Raw genomic sequence first — 16,552 nt, 5'->3', positions numbered from 1 at the left:
GCATTTACATAAGAATATATTTCAAAGCCCGATGTTCCAAAAGCTCGTGCTATCCTAGTAAATTAACCTGCAAATCAGTTCTTCTGTGGAAAGATATTGCCTTGTTTCGGGAACCACTAAGAAAATGTTTTCAGGTAGAAATATGATGGAAGTTTATTTTAAAACACTTATTTAAAATATTAAATGAGCTTATGGACATTTAAATGGATTCCCAGGAAGTACAGTTATAGCAGTGGCTAGCCAGCAGAATGGCTAAATTAGAGAGCAAAGTAATAGAGACGGATCTAACTGCTAAATGTATGTTGCTTAAAACAGGCGAGAAAGGCCCTCTCTCAGAAGGAAGGCTGCGTTGGGAACCTCCTTCTGCAGGGCTTCTGCTCTGTGCAGATTAACCTTGAACTTGTGGGCGCAGGTGAACTAAAAAGAGTTAACAGCAAGGCTGGATGTAAGGTTAAGTGCACAAAAAAATACCTGATAATGGCGGATGGCTCAGGTTTTTCCTACCAAGCCCTCTCCCCACTTATGCTAGGAGCACCCACTCTGTTTTACCCTCCACCCCTCCGCTCTCCTTCCATCACAGAGGTCTGCCAGGGCTGCCACTACCGCCTTAATGCCTTGTTGCCCCAGCCACAGGGCACAAACCTCATACCACACCAGAGTCCTTGCTTGATCATTTACAAATTGTAACAAGAAAAAGAGATTTTTCTTTTCCCATGGTGGAAATTCTGGGATGATGTGAGCTCTGGCATCTATGGTTTCGTGTGTAAAGAAGGAGGCGGAGGAAGAGAACACAAAACACGAGGGCAGGGGGTGGTGGGGGAGGAGGCAGAGAGAGCGAGAGCGAGAGAGCGAGAGAGCGAGAGAGAGAGAGAGCGAGAGCGAGAGAGAGAGAGAGCGAATAATGCTCAGTCTTGATTTGATTCCCACTTCTTTGGAAGTCCTGCCTTTAATGCCATTTGACTTTCTGATAAAAACCCCCCTTGGGGGTCAAGTTGTTAAAGTTAGTTTGCTGTCACTTGCAATAAAAAGTCCTGAGAAGTCCTGCGCAGTATTCTGTATGTGGTAATTGATTTGTGACCCACAGAGCAGCCCCATCTACTACCGCGATACTGACGATTATATTATATCCCAGGAATGATCTTCCCATCTATACCCACATATAGTTCAAAGAACAGCTCAAAACAAGCTCACATAGTGATATCCCTGTCCTGGTTTCTATGTATGATAAACAACAATAAAAAGTAAAAAAACAAAGGAGCAAAACAATGACTATGTTATGCAACCTTTTATAAGTGAGGCCATCATGCTGATCATCTCTCAATCATATCTTAAGTAATTCAACACTAATGTTTCTAAAAAAGGTGTCTGATGACCCTGAGACTCTCCTGGGTTCCCTTGCAGTGATCTGGCTGAGACTTTGGGCCTTGGCAGTAGGGAATGAGCCCAGCATGAGGTACTGTACCTCCCTATAAGCCCCCAGCTCTCCCTATGAACATCAGGCAGCTGGCTCCCCCAGAGAACGCTATGCACAGCCAATGCCTAAGCCTGCTTGCCCAGCGCCCAAGTGGACTGTAGGTCCCCAACACTGGGAAGGCTGCACTCACACTCGCCCTTTAAGGAGAGCAAGCAGAGGGGTGGCATCTCTTTCCTGCGCCTCCTCCGGCCGAGCTCCGGGGATAGCGGGAGATAGATTGTTGCATGTCCTGTTTGTTGACCATTAGTTGTAAGTTTGGAAAACCGGTTCCTTCGCAGACAGTGTGTGACATTGTCAGATTCATCTCAAGCCTTGTTGTACTGTCAATGGCAACCAAGACCCACCTGCTCTACCTATCATATGGGGAAATGACATACCCTTGGCAGCCATCGATGTTGGTTCTTCCTGACCACTCATCCTCTCCAAATTGCATGCAAAGAATGAGTATTAACCTCGCTTATTTTTATGCCTAACCTTGAACAGAGAAAACTCAGAGAGCATGTCACAACTGAACTATGTAAATAAGGTTTGAGCTAAAGAGATGTGCTCACATCTGCCACCTATTGGCAAAACTGAGTATTTGCTCTCCTGAATTCAATCAGGGATATATCCTATCTAATAAAGAGGGAATATGCAAATTGACCATCAAGCCATCACAAATATGGTGGCACCCATAGCCACAAGATGGTGCCACCCAGTCCCCTCAGCTCTGCCAGAATCCCCCAGTCTTTGAGGCGCACCTGGGGGGTGGCAGGCACACAGTGCGGCCAGACCCACCCTCAGCCCCCCAGCCACCCAAGGCTGGCCCGAGGCACAGGCAAGCCTCAGATGACAGCTGCTCTGCAGCCTAGGGCTGGCCCAAGGTGCAGACAAGCCTCATATGTTGGCCACCCAGCCACCCAGGGTCACCCAAGGCTCAGGTAACCAGGGCCGACAGAAGCTTGCACTGCCAGAAGTGGCAGCATCAGAGGTATGTTGGGGTGTCGCCTTCCCCTGGTTGCCAGGTTGCCTCCTGCCCCTGAGGGCTCCTGCACTGTGAGACAGGGTGGGTTGGGCTAAGGGATTCCCCCCACCTCCAGTGCATGAATTTTCATGCACCGGACATCTAGTATATTATATATATTGGGTCGGCAGCTAAGTAATTGCGGGTTTCACACATATATGGCTTCAGTTGAATTTTTAGGTTTGCAGATGTAGTACAAATGTAAAACACATTTTGTTATTTGATAGTTGGCTATTCAGCTGTTAATCAGTAAAAAAAGTTTTTTGATCTGTTTTGTAGTTTTCGTTTGGCGTTTGTTGAAAAATGGAAAATCAAAGGAACATTTTCGTCATATTTTGCTTTTTTATTTCCGCAAAGGGAAAAACGCATCGCAAGCTCATAAAAAGTTATGTGCTGTTTATGGTGACGAAGCCTTAAAAGAACGGCAGTGTCAAAATTGGTTTGCCAAATTTCGTTCTGGTGATTTTTCACTCAAAGATGAAAAACGCTCTGGTCGTCCAGTTGAAGTTGATGACGCCCTAATCAAAGCAATAATCAATTCGGACTGTCACAGTACAACACGTGAGATTGCAGAGAAGCTTCATGTATCACATACATGCATTGAAAATCACTTAAAACAACTTGGCTATGTTCAAAAACTCGATACATGGGTTCCTCACGAACTGAAAGAATCACAGTTAACGCAACGCATTAGCAGCTGCGATTTGCTAAAGAAACGTATTGAAAATGATCCATTTTTAAAACGACTGATAACTGGCGATGAAAAATGGGTTGTTTACAACAATATCAAGCAAAAAAGATCGTGGAGCAGGCCAGGTGAACCAACTCAAACAACATCAAAAGCTGATATTCATCAAAAGAAGGTTTTGTTATCAGTTTGGTGGGATTACAAAGGAATTGTCTACTTTGAACTCTTACCACCCAACCGAACGATCAATTCTGATGTCTACATTGAACTAACGAAATTAAACAATGCAGTTGAAGTAAAGCGGCCCGAATTGACAAATCGAAAAGGTGTTGTATTCCATCATGACAATGCAAAACCACACACATCTTTGGTCACTCGGCAAAAATTAATGGAGCTTGGTTGGGATGTTTTGCCACATCCACCATATAGTCCTGACCTTGCACCATCTGATTACTTTTTGTTTCGATCTTTACAAAACTCCTTGAATGGTAAAAATTTCAATAATGATGATGATGTCAAATCGTACCTGATTCAGTTTTTTGATAATAAAAACCAGAAGTTTTTTGAACGTGGGATTATGATGCTGCCTGAAAGATGGCAAAAGGTCATTGATCAAAATGGGCAATACATTACAGAATAAAGTTATTTAGTTCCATGAAAAAATTGTCTTTGATTTTCTTTAAAAAAATACGCAATTACTTAGTTGCCGACCCATATAAGCCTAACGACCAAAACAGTAGAATGACCAGGGACCAGAACGATTGGGGGTATGGCAGGTCTGCAAAGCTCCTGTGGCCCCTTGTCCAGGCTAGCCCTGCCTTACAGCGGGGACTCCCCCCACCCTGATCTGGAACGTGGCCCCTCACCCTGGCCAGGCCTGCCCCTCAGCAGGGACCCCCACCCCAATCGAGGGCATGGCCAGCCTGCAAACCACCCATGGCCCCTCACCCCAGCCATCCCCACCCTCAGTGGGGACACCCACCCCAATCCAGGTCCCCCATTTGGGAAGGCCAGCTGTGCACCAGGCCTCTATCTTAAGTAATAAAAGGATAATATGCAAATTGATCTTAACAGTGGAACTACCAGAATGACCACTGGACCAGGTTACTATGAGGCGCACTGACCAGCTGGCAGGATCTAATAGCCTTATGGCAAACAGGGAACCAGGGATGGGTGGCAGAGGGTGCCAGGCCAATGCCCTTGCCCTGTTTGTCACCCCACACACAGAGGGACTGCAGTAGGGGTGGAGTTGGCCAGCTGGTGGGAACAGCCAACCTCTCAGTCCCTTCTCCTAGCCATCGGGCACTGATCACTGATGGTGAATGGGGAAAGGGGTGGGTAGCAGCAGGAGGGGTAGGAGGAGCAGCTGCAGGCAGCAGGGAAAGATGGCCCTGATTGAAGGCCAGGCCTAGGGACTGTACTCATGAACGAATTTCATGCACCAGGCCTCTAGTATATATATCCCTGCTTTGCCATGCAACATCATGTCGTAGGCACTTCAGGAGGTCAGACAATGACTCACATTCTCCATCTGTAAACAGACCTTTGTATGGCCACAGATATTGCATTCTTGCAAAAGCTTGCTTGCTTTATGATTTGACTTTAGTTTGGGATTGCCTTTTACATCACGAAGACTAATGCCTGGCCTTTTCCGGGCAGATAAATAGTTCTATACCTGGGCTAAAAATACAAACCACCCAGCTGAGCAGCTGCTCACACTTCTCAGAGAGGAATGGAGTGTGTCCTGCATGAGCACTAAAGACAGGGTTAGACCGTGGGAGCTGACACTAAAGCACTGTGTTCAGAGGCACCAGACACAGGAGCCTGAAGTTGAAGAGCCCAACTGCAGAGAGAGCCGAAGCCAAATTCCTCACAGTCGCTCCATCTTCAAAGCCAAAGGGTGATGACGCAAAGGGACCCGCAGGATGGACACTCAGGGACTGAGGGTAGTGGATGTAGAGAGAGCGGGAGCAGAGGGAGGAAGCAGGTCTAGGGCTGCCACTGCAGACAGAGCTGCTTCTCTCCCAGACAACCAGGGGGCATATGACTCAGATGAGTTTAAAAATGTAAAGCTAGGGCAGACAGCAATGAATAAAAAATATTATTCTCCTTGCGTGTATATCATACCTGCATTAAATTTTCCTGAGGCTAACACCAAAACTGTCCAAAATACAAAGGGGTGCTATTGTTTTAGCCCCCCGGAGCACACAGAGCTACAGCACACACTGTTTTATAAAAACTCTTTCAGGCAACACAAAAGAAAGGTGTCCAGCCGATATCTTTGGTGAACAGCAAGATAAAACAGCTACCTCTGACGTGGAATGTGGAAGCTAAGGTATTGCATTTCAAATTTTGAAGCGATAGGCAATTTTCTGGTGAAAGTTTTACAAAGCGTTTGTAAAATGGGTGACCCTCTGTGTCTCTGGTCAAAGCCCATTTAACTCAATTTTCATCCATTTCATGAAATGCTTTGAACTAATGTCATCCGCTCATTGGCTCCCCGCTCAGGGCAAACTTTTTCAATCTCCATTTCTAAAACATATTCCCCATATTTTATCTAACATATATTCTATCCCTAGGTGTCAATCTTCTAATCTTCTATTAACATGAAGACTAAAGTTTGTAAGTTAAAAAGAATGATTGCGATAGTTAAAATAAATGCAATTAACTGCTAAAGGAAAAAATCCCTAATTATGAAGAAAAGGAAATGGAGTGACATTTAGTTCAACAGGTTGTTATTTGCATATGTATTCAAAACCCTATGTGCTGCGAACACCTATGGATGAGGACAATGGTGGGGGGTGAGGGGGAGGTAAGGGCAGAAGGTGGGGTGGGAATCCAGTGGAAGAGAGCTATGGGGGGAAAAAGGAGAAACAATTGTAATAATCTGAGCAATAAAGATTTATTAAAAACAAAAAAACAAACAAACAAAAAAAAAACCCTATGCTCTGGACACTTAGTCTGTGCCAGGCACTGTTCCAGGCCCAAAGGAATCACAGGGGACACAATGGAGGCAGATAGAGTGGAGGAGGTGGGAAACTAACAATACATGTATAATAACAAATAGTATAAAATAGAGTATATAACTAGAGGCCCAGTGCGCAAATTCTCGCATGGGTGAGGTCTGGCCAGCCCCACCCCCAAAAGGCCAATCAGGGGGCCGGGCTGGTCTTGGGAGGGGCCATGGAAGTTGAGGTGGGGGAGGGCAATTAGGACCCCAATCAGGCTGATTGGCTCCCTCAGTGCACATCATAGTAACATGTCATTCCTGTTGTTCCAGCATTCTAGTTGCTTGACTTTTATATATATAGATTATGTAAAGTATATAATCTATCAAATAATGGGAAGCATATATTTAGTAATGGTAAATGCAGTAAAGAAAACAAAAAACTAAGGGGAAAGTCAAGTGATGGAAATGCCATTTAGACATGGATTTTCTGGAAAGCAACCCTAGAGGCAGTATTGTATAAAGTCAATGGGCTACAAGTGCCCATCAGTAGATGAGTGGATAAAAAAAAGCTGTGGTGCACTTATACCATGGAATACCATGCAGCTTTAAAAAATAAGAATATATTATCTTTGAGACAGCATGGAGGGACCTTTGAAATAAGTCAGAGAAAGACAAGTATCACATGAACTCACTCATATGTGGAATCTAAGTAAAATAAACTGATGAATGGAGTGGATCCAGAGACTACAATCATGAAACAGTGTGCAATCTCAAAGGCAAGGTCGGGAGGGTAAATGGGTAGGAGGTAATCCACCAAAGGCCTTGTTATGCATATATGCATGGCCTGTGGACACAGACAATGGATGGTGAGGTACTGGGGTGGGAGGAGGGGGACTGGAGGAGATCAATAGGGGGGAGGGGGGAAGGAGGCATATGTAATACTTTCAACAATAAGGAGTTTTAAAAATATACAATGAATAATAGTAGAGTCTACGGACTAGAGATCTAGAGGCAAATAGAAGTGGATTTTTAATCCCTATAAGACACCTCGTGAGCACTGCGCCTCCCTCAGACTCAGTGGCCTAATCTGTAAAGTGGGGGTGACTAGGAGCACCCTCCGGAGGGCAGGTGTGAGTGAGCAGCCCCCTGCCTGGTGCATGGCGGTGCCCCACAAAGTTCCTCCTATGATCAGAGGCTTGAAAATGTAATTTCTTTAAAAAAAAAAAAAAAAAAAAAAAAAAAAAAAAAAAGCACAGCGTTCATGCTGAGCATCTCTACTCAAATAAGAAAGTTTCACCAGCTGTCAGGGCCCCAGGTCACATCTGAGGCTCTGAAATAGGTTAGAAGCAAACTGCCGAATCTCCTCTTATCCCTCCGCATCCCCCAGGGGTCAGTGGACCTGCTTGCTTCTTCCTAGCTTCTTTCCCTGCAGCGCTCCTCAGGCATGGACTGGCTGTCACCACTCTAGCAAAATGAAGTGCAGAATCGGTGAACTGCCAGAGGTTAGAGGTGCATTTAATTTCCCTATCTCCCTCCCAGAAATGTGAACACTTTTGTCTACCCATTTTCTAATCTATCTTCCAACCAGACAATGCTACACCCTGCTCCCACTGGGGAGAATTGCAATAAGGCAGGGAGAAAGAGAAACTTGCTTTCTTATAAAAAGACATCTCCTCGCCGAAGCCGGTTTGGCTCAATGGTAGAGCGTCGGTCTGCGGACTGAGGGGTCCCAGGTTCCATTCCGGTCAAAGGCATGTACCTTGGTTGCGGGCACATCCCCAGTAGGGGGTGTGCAAGAGGCAACTGGTCGATGTTTCTCTCTCATCGACGTTTCTAGCTCTCTATCTCTCTCCCTTCCTCTCTGTAAAAAATAAATAAAATATATTTTTTTTTAAAAAAAAAAAGACATCTCCTCATATAAAAGGAATCATCAGATTGGATCCTTAGCAGCCTTGCCATCAATAATAGATGTGCCCTTTTTGAATTGATGAGGATTTAGTTATCAAACATTTATATCTGATGATGATGGGAAGTTATGGTAAACACAGCCCTGCTTGTGACCCTTCTGCCTGCACCTCAGAACCACATCACCCAGGAATATTATTCACCTTGAATGCATTCTCCCCAAATCCTTCCCACACAATGGGGTGATTCAATTTACCTGGGGATCATCCATAGAACCGCTTTAGTACACAGATGAGAGAGATGCAGTGACTTGGGCCAAGTCATCAGGGGTGACAGAACTAGAACTAAAAACAGCTTGCCTGGTTCCTAGTTATCCCCACCCATTCATTTTCACTCTGCTTCCCCCACTCTGGGTGAATAGGACAAACTCATCCCACAAGATCAACAAAGCGGGAATGTGTAAAGAAAGAAGAAATTGATTTTTGGAATAGTGCACCGATTTTCTTACAAGCCATCCCAAAATGCCACCAACCCAGGCCATACATAGTTGTAATATTATTTAAATGTACTCTACTTTCTTTCTTTTTTAAAATATATTTTATTGATTTTTTTTTATAGAGAGGAAAGGAGAGAGATAAAGAGTTAGAAACATCAATGAGAGAGAATCATCGATCAGCTGCCTCTTGCACACCCCCTAGTGGGGATGTGCCCTTGCCCGGAATCGAACCCCGGACATTTCAGTCCGCAGGCTGATGCTCTATCCACTAAGCCAAATCGGTTTCAGCAAATGTACTCTACTTTCATCTAAAAAAAAAAAAAAAAAAAAAAAAAAGATTATAAATACAAAACAGTAGTCTTAACATTTTTTAAAAAAATATGTATTTTATTGATTTTTTTTTTTTTTTTTTTTTTTTTTTACAAAGAGGAAGGGAGAGGGATAGAGAGCTAGAAACATCTATAAGAGAGAAGAGAGTGAATTATTGATCAGCTGCCTCCTGCACACCTCCCACTGGGGATGTGCCCGCAACCAAAATACATGCTCCCAATTGGAATCAAACCTGGGACCCTTCAGTCTACAGGCCAACGCTCTATCCACTGAGCTAAACCAGTTTGGGTAGTAATCTTAACATTTTTAAAAATATATATTTTATTGATTTTTTACAGAGAGGAAGAGAGAGGGATAGAGAGTTAGAAACACTGATGAGAGAGAATCATCGATCAGCTGCCTCCTCACACCTCCCACCGGGGATGTGCCCGCAACCAAGGTACATGCCCTTGACCAGAATCGAACCTGGGACCTTTCAGTCCGTAGGCCGACGCTCTATCCACTGAGCCAAACCGGTTTCGGCAGTAATCTTAACATTTTGATCGGTTTACCAGACAATGGGATCATGTGTACTGAGTAGCAGCACCAAAGACCACAACAGACCTTATAAAAACCAAAGCTCTAGGGAAGAAACTAGAATATGTCAGGATGCTTTTGGTTAATTGCATCCTTCTAAAATAAATCACTTATGGGACGGGGTTTTATATAGAACCCATCTGGTGCTTGAATCCACACAGCCTTTCTTTCATGTTTACTCATATGTGTGCAGAAATTGCTATGCATCTGTCTCTGTCGAGAGAACCCATTTGGCATTGCTGATGATCATTTCCATCGGTAAACATACACGGGAGGCATCCATCATCACAAGAAAAAGCAAGCCAAGAATTCAAACTCCATGTGCCTGCACACCCATAGTTACTGACAAAATTCAGTCAAGTTAAATATTACTTGAAAATATGGGTTAAAATGTTTTTGTTTTTGTTTTATTTTGAAGTAATGAGTGGCCTTTATTCAAAAGCATGCTTAAGTAAGATTGCCCTGAGCAAGAGGAGTTCCTGCAGTGTAGGTGGTTTTGCTTAGCGCAAACACAAACACAAATAGAAAAGGAAATTTATTGAAACTGCCTGGGCGCCACTGTCTCTCAAAACCGGGCAGTGCTCTTAGGGCACAGTCTGTAACTCTGAACACCTGCTCTGATCCTTAACCCCATCCACGCCCCCGAGGCACAGCTATCCACACCTCTCGCCTTGAGTCTAGAAATCAAAAGCAATGGCTTGTGAGGGCTGTGAGGTTTGCGGGCGGTGCCCCTGAAGAAGCTGACTGTGAACAGTGCTCCAGAGAGGAGGGTGTGAGTGGTGACAGTGTTTAGGTAAGAGAGAAGACAAATCCACTTACTACTTCGATGCCTCCTCCCAAACAGCACGAGTGGAATAGCGTCTTACCTGGCAGAGTGCAGAGCATCCACTTGGAGGAATATACTGTGAAGCAAAAATTCAGAGCATCATTTAAACACCAGCCCCGGCCAGTGTGGAGCATTGTCCCACACATGGAAAGGTTGTGGGTTTGATTCCTGTTCAGGACGTGTACTGGAGGCAACGGATTGATGTTTCTCCCTCACATCTCCTCTCTCTCTCTCTCTTTCTCTCTCTCTCTCTCTCTCTCTCTCTCTCTCTCTCTCTCTCTCTCTCTCTCCCTTTCTCCCTCCCTTCCTTCCCTCCCTCCCTCCCTTTTTTCCCACTTCCCTTCCTTTCTTTAAAATCAATAAGGATGTCCTTAGGTGATGATTAATAAAAACAAAAACAAAATAGGCACAAGAATTTTCTTACCCGAGTCCTTATATTTTTTAAAAAGAACAGCCTAGCCCTAGCTGGTCTGGCTCAGTGGATAGAGGGTCAGCCTGTGGACTGAAGGGTCCTGGGTTCGATAACGGTCAAGAGCACATGCCTGAGTTGTGGGCTGGATCCTCCCCTCACCCCCACCCCAATGAGGGGACATGCAGGAGGCAGCCAATTAATGATTCTCTCTCATCATTGATGTTTCTATCTATAGCTCTCTCCCTTCCTCTCTGAAATTAATAAAAGTACATTAAAAAAAAGAAGAACCTAGATTTTCAACAATCAATGTATGGTTAAACATAAATATACATACATATGATGAAATAATATGACCAATTTATTTTAAATTAAGTCTTTAGAAGTATTTATTGACTTAGGATAATATTCAGGGGGACGCAGATTACAAAAGTCGTGTGCTTCATGTGATCCTAAATTTTTAAAAGTATTTAAGTATTATAAAAAAAAATTCAGAGGTATAAATATTTTATTGAGCAAGAAATAGACTGCAAACAGGGAGACTTCAAACCTGAAAAGTGGCATGAAGTTCACAGGCATGACATCATAGGGTGGCTTATAAAGTGAAAATGAGGACACTGTTTAACCTTTGAAATTATTGGCTATTACAAAGGAGGTTTCCAGATGGCAGGGGAGTGGTTAAAAGTAATTATCTTATATTATTTTAGGAAGGTGACTAGTTTTGTTTATGATCAGCATAGGCATTGATAAGAAAAAACCTAAGTTAAGTTTTGCTTAAGTTTATGAAATAAGCTAGACCTAAGTTTTGCTTATGTGACTTAAGGATGTTAGCAAGGAAAGTTTCCCCCTAAAATACAATTTTCTTCTCAGGAAGGAAACATTTTCCAGAATCCTCTCATGACTTCCCTTGTTTCTCATAGACCAGAATTGAGTCATATGTTTAAAAATGGGAAGAATAGCCCTGACTGGTTTAGCTCAGTGGATAGAGCGTTGGCCTGCGGACTGAAAGGTCCCACTTTCAATTCCAGTGAAGGGCAAGTACCTTGGTTTCAGGCACATCCCCAGTGGGGGGTGTGCAGGAGGCAGCTGATGGATGTTTCTCTCTCATTGATGTTTCTAACTCTCTTTCCCTCTCCCTTCCTCTCTGTAAAAAATCAATAAAATATATTTTTAAAATAAGATAAAAATAAAAATGGGAAGAATAATGGTATTGCTCATGTTCATTTTAGACTAATGGTAAATCACCCTCTGAGGGCAGGCATATTGTCACTTATAATCTGGTTTATTTTAGATTATAAAAATAAAAATAGCCATTGGAAAGATAATCAACAATTTCTCCTAATAATTATCATCAAATAGCAGAATTATAGCTTATTTTTATTTTCTGTCTCTTTATATGTATATTAGAGGCCTAGTGCACAAATTTGTGCACAGGTGGAGTCTGGCCAGCCCACCCTGATGAGGGTGAAGGAGGCTGGTTGGGGGCAGGGCTGGCCAAGGGGCGGGGCCCCGGGCTGATCAGGATGGGGGGATCATTGGGGATGGGGCCAACTGTGGTGAGGGGCCATGGGAGGTTGGCTGGCTGACCTTGCTCCTGACTGAGCCAGTTTGCTGGCTGCAGTGGGCATCATAGTGACCTGTCATTCTGGTCATTTAGCATTCCAGCATCTGGTAACTGTTTTTTATATACATACAGATTTGCAAATTTTCTACAGTGAATATGCATTGCTTTATAATAAAAATATGTTTTATTCTCCAAAAAATACCCCCAAACATTGTAAAGCTCTAATAAATTCCTTTAACCTGTTGAAAAATTCATAAATTAATTGACCTCAAGGGTCACAAAAACATAATCCAAAAATGTACTGCAATTTATGACCTCAAATCAAATTGATCTGCTCAATGTGATTTAGGTTATATCCAAGGGCAATGTTTGTCTTGCTAAATTTGAGGAACAATATAAAGAATCAGATAAATCTAGATGGACAAGACCACTATTTATACCAACAGAGGCCCCCAGTTCAGGTACATGACCTCTCACCCAGCTGCCTATTCCCTCCTTCTGGGTTCCAGATTTTCCAGGAAATGTAACCAGTTTTTAAGTTCAGTAGCTATTCTAAAATACAGCCTTCGGATAAAACAAAAAGAGAAAACTCCCAGGGCAGAATTTCAGAGCAGAACTCTAATTCAAGCTCCATGATCTTTGCTGCCTTGGGAATGGTGGATTTATTGTTACAAAGGACAAGGGGAAGCTATAAAAGCAATTAAGAACTCACTTTTAAAAGATCCACTTAAGTTTCTCATTACAATGTCAAATAAAATGAGAAATATAGTAGTATTTGTATTTATAAATATACCACAGCATACACAGAAATTAGCATACTTGTTCTGCCAGGGTAAATATTTACCTACTCCTTAAATTCATTTTCCTGTTACTGCTGAATCTGAATTTTCAGTCCTAAATGGAATTGAAAAACAAAGTTAAAGCAGTCTAGATTTTTAAGACACTGAAATTTTAGACAATTTTTTTCAAAAAAAGCTTTGTATTAGCAAGAAGATAGTGTTCAATCTGCTCTTCACATGAGAAAAGTAATGATATATACATGTGTATAATGAAATAAAAAACATATGTCTCTGGACCTATTTTGTTCATTAGTTTCCTTTGCTCATTAGGATGAATTCCAGAGGGAAGGTGGGGGTTAGAAGGTTGGGGAGGAGAGAGATTAACTAGGGAACTTATATGTATACTAGTGGCCCAGTGCACAGATTCATGCACATTAAAAGGAAATTAATTAGAAGAAATATTTTAATATTGTAACATGATATAAAAACAACAAAAACATGATATAAAAATAACATTGATAAAAGCGATTGGTGCGAACAAGAGCTTTATATGTATCTTGCATGTGTGAGTCAGCATTTATTATTAAATTGCCAGTGCATGACATATGTACCAGCTGACTGATCAGTCAGATGGTCAGATAGATGGATGGTCTATCATTTAGCCTCTTATATATAGATAGATAGATATGCATAGCCCATGGACACAGACAATAGTGTGGTGAAAGTTTGGGAGGGTCAGGTGTTGGGAGGATGGAGTCAATAGGAAAAACACACACACACACACACAAAAACAAAAAAAAACAAAGGGGACATCTATAATACTTTAAACAATAAAGATAATTTTTTTACAAACCACATATGAAGTAATACTCACCAAATTGTTTATAGTGGTTTTCTCCAGGAAAGGGAATTAAAGACCAACTAACTTGAGTCTTCACAGTAAGTATATATTTATGTATTGTAATAGTGGTTCTTGTAACCCACCCCACCATTCTTTTGACATTGTTTCTATACATGCTGCCCATGACTAACATGTAGCTTATAGAAAAACAGCATATTTGTATAAGACTCCTAGGAACTAACCTCAGAAGATACAAACTCCGACCTTTAGTCACCCCAGTTCCAGGAGAGTTGCTCACCTTCAGCCATACAACCAGGATGACATAGAATCAGGATGATGAAGACCAGGATGATGCACACCAGCCATCACTCGGTCAGTTTTAAGATCTTTATTGGGATAGACTCTGCTGACTTGAACATAGAGAACTTTTCAACCTCCTCCCCTTGATTTCTTTGTTCTGCTTTTCCTTTTCCTCCTTATAAAAACTTCTGCCTGCCCTAGGATGGTGAGATGGGCTTTGTGAAAAGAGTCCCTCATCTTCTCAGGTGACTGGCACTTGAATAAACTTCTTTCCTTTCCCACCAGCATCTGTCACACGAGTTTGTTTTTTGTGGCAGCAGGCAGTTGAACTTAAATCGTGGTTCCAGTATCACTTGCATAATTGAAAGTGAATTGAAAGTAAGTGGATGTTACATGTAGTTCTATTTCTTTTTCTTTTTTTTCAATTATATAGCATGTATCTCATAGTATATTTTTCAAATTTTTATAGGTAGCACTGTGTCAGAAACTTCTCTAAGGCACAAAATAAACATGGTGAATTGACTCTATAGTGAATAATTTATAGCCTTATTTTTATGTTAAAGCAAAACAAAATATTATAAATTAAAAAAGAATGTGTTCTAAAATAAACAGGGTGCAAAATTTGCTCAAATTATTAAGGTAAAATATAAGGCCTCCATCAATATCATATTTGCTATGAGCCCACTTAGGGTTCAAGTACTAAGTCTAGCCTTTTTATTTTAATGGCTAAAAGTGAAGCTGGGAGAAGCTTAATGACTTGTCTAAGTCATAAGCTACTCATAATCATTGTTAAAGAAAAATTATTCTGACACTTGTTTACAATAGTAAGGGAGACTTTATGCAAGACTATTGTAATAGAAGGCGAGATTGAGTTCAACTCTGAAAACAGCAAAGACAGCTGGGGATTTATAGCCCAGGTAAGAGGGTCAGTAGATGGAAAATTTCTATAAGGGGTCCAGGGATTATTGCTAAACCGGCTTAGCAGGATTTTTGCTAAAGATAGGCTAAGGTGGAGGCCTAGTGGGGAAGAAGGTTCAGAAGAGCCTGACCAAAGTGGGCAAGGTGAGAGCCTTCATTGCTCTGGGCTCTGTTTTCTATTTTGTTATTCTCTTTTCTTCCATCCAGTTGCATCTTCCCCCAACAGTTTTCTCTGGCTATGAAACAAAACTAGTGATTGGTGGGGAGAAAAGAAAAACGGTAAGCATGGCAGAGTTTAAAATACTATCATGAACTTAGGAAGATTTTTTTTAAAAGATGTTATTATTGATTTCAGCGATAGGAAAGGAGAGGGAAAGAGATATAGAAACATCAATGATGAGAGAGAATCACCTCCCTCATGCCCCCTGCTGGGGAAAGAGCCTACAACCTGGTCATGTGTCCTGACCAGGAATCGAACCATGACCTTCTAGTTCATGGGTGGATGCTCAACCATTGAGCCACACCATCTGGGCTGGAAGACTTTTTAATAGTTGAAACAAAGAGATAAAATATGTTCTCTGATTTCTAAAATATTTGTAGGAAAACAAAAGCATGCTTCCCATAAAATGATTTAAAAGACTTTTTGAAATGGTTGTCCTTAAACATCTGTCAGGAAATTGAACAAGTTTTGACTTCCTACCCACACAGAAAGCATGCAATGATGCTACTGCTAAAAATGTTGGGACTTTGCTTTAATCCCTTCTCTCCCAATTTTAAAAACAAATTCCAAGGGGCCAAAGAAAACATATCATTTTGAAAATGTAGTTCATTTCTCAAAGATGTTATTATTTCCTTCATCATTCAGGATGAGGTTTTATGTAGTAAGTAGCCCATGTAATTTTTACAGCTAACCAGATGGTCTGACAACACAGCCATGGTCCATAGAAAACCTCGAGACAACATCATGGCATCCACTGCTTCACATAAGTGGGCTCATATTAATTTTTTTATATATCTGGGAAACTGTATGAGACAATCTCCTTATAAATATCTTGGAGCACTATTTTTTTTTTTTTTACAGGAACCAAATAAAAAGAAGTTCATGTAAGGTCCATTATCTTTTTAAAAATTTAGTACCAAAATTTTGATTGCCAGTTTGCACTATATTTATGTCTTGTTATGGAAGGTTCAATTATCTCTTTATGCACCTTGGCTTCTGGTCTTAAGGCGGGTAACCATTTTTTTCCCTTGGAAGAGATGGGATATGAGACTGGGCCAAGAAAAACTAAAGAGGCTAGGAAGCACTTACAGATGGAGATAATTAGCATATTTAAAATAGGCCAGCCAGATTTTCTTTTTTTTTCTTTTTTTCTTTTTCTTCTTCTTTTTTTTTTAATCAGGAAGTAGAAGGGTAAATGCTCTCTCTGGCAAGACTATAGAAGCTGTGTAGACAGAGGAAATGTGATTCAAACTCTGGTATGGGAATGGTATTT

This window comes from Pipistrellus kuhlii, unplaced genomic scaffold (assembly GCF_014108245.1).
Source record: "Pipistrellus kuhlii isolate mPipKuh1 unplaced genomic scaffold, mPipKuh1.p scaffold_m20_p_10, whole genome shotgun sequence".
NCBI lineage: Eukaryota > Metazoa > Chordata > Mammalia > Chiroptera > Vespertilionidae > Pipistrellus > Pipistrellus kuhlii.
The sequence above is the reverse complement of the archived record's forward strand: the minus strand, read 5'-3'. Positions refer to the sequence as shown.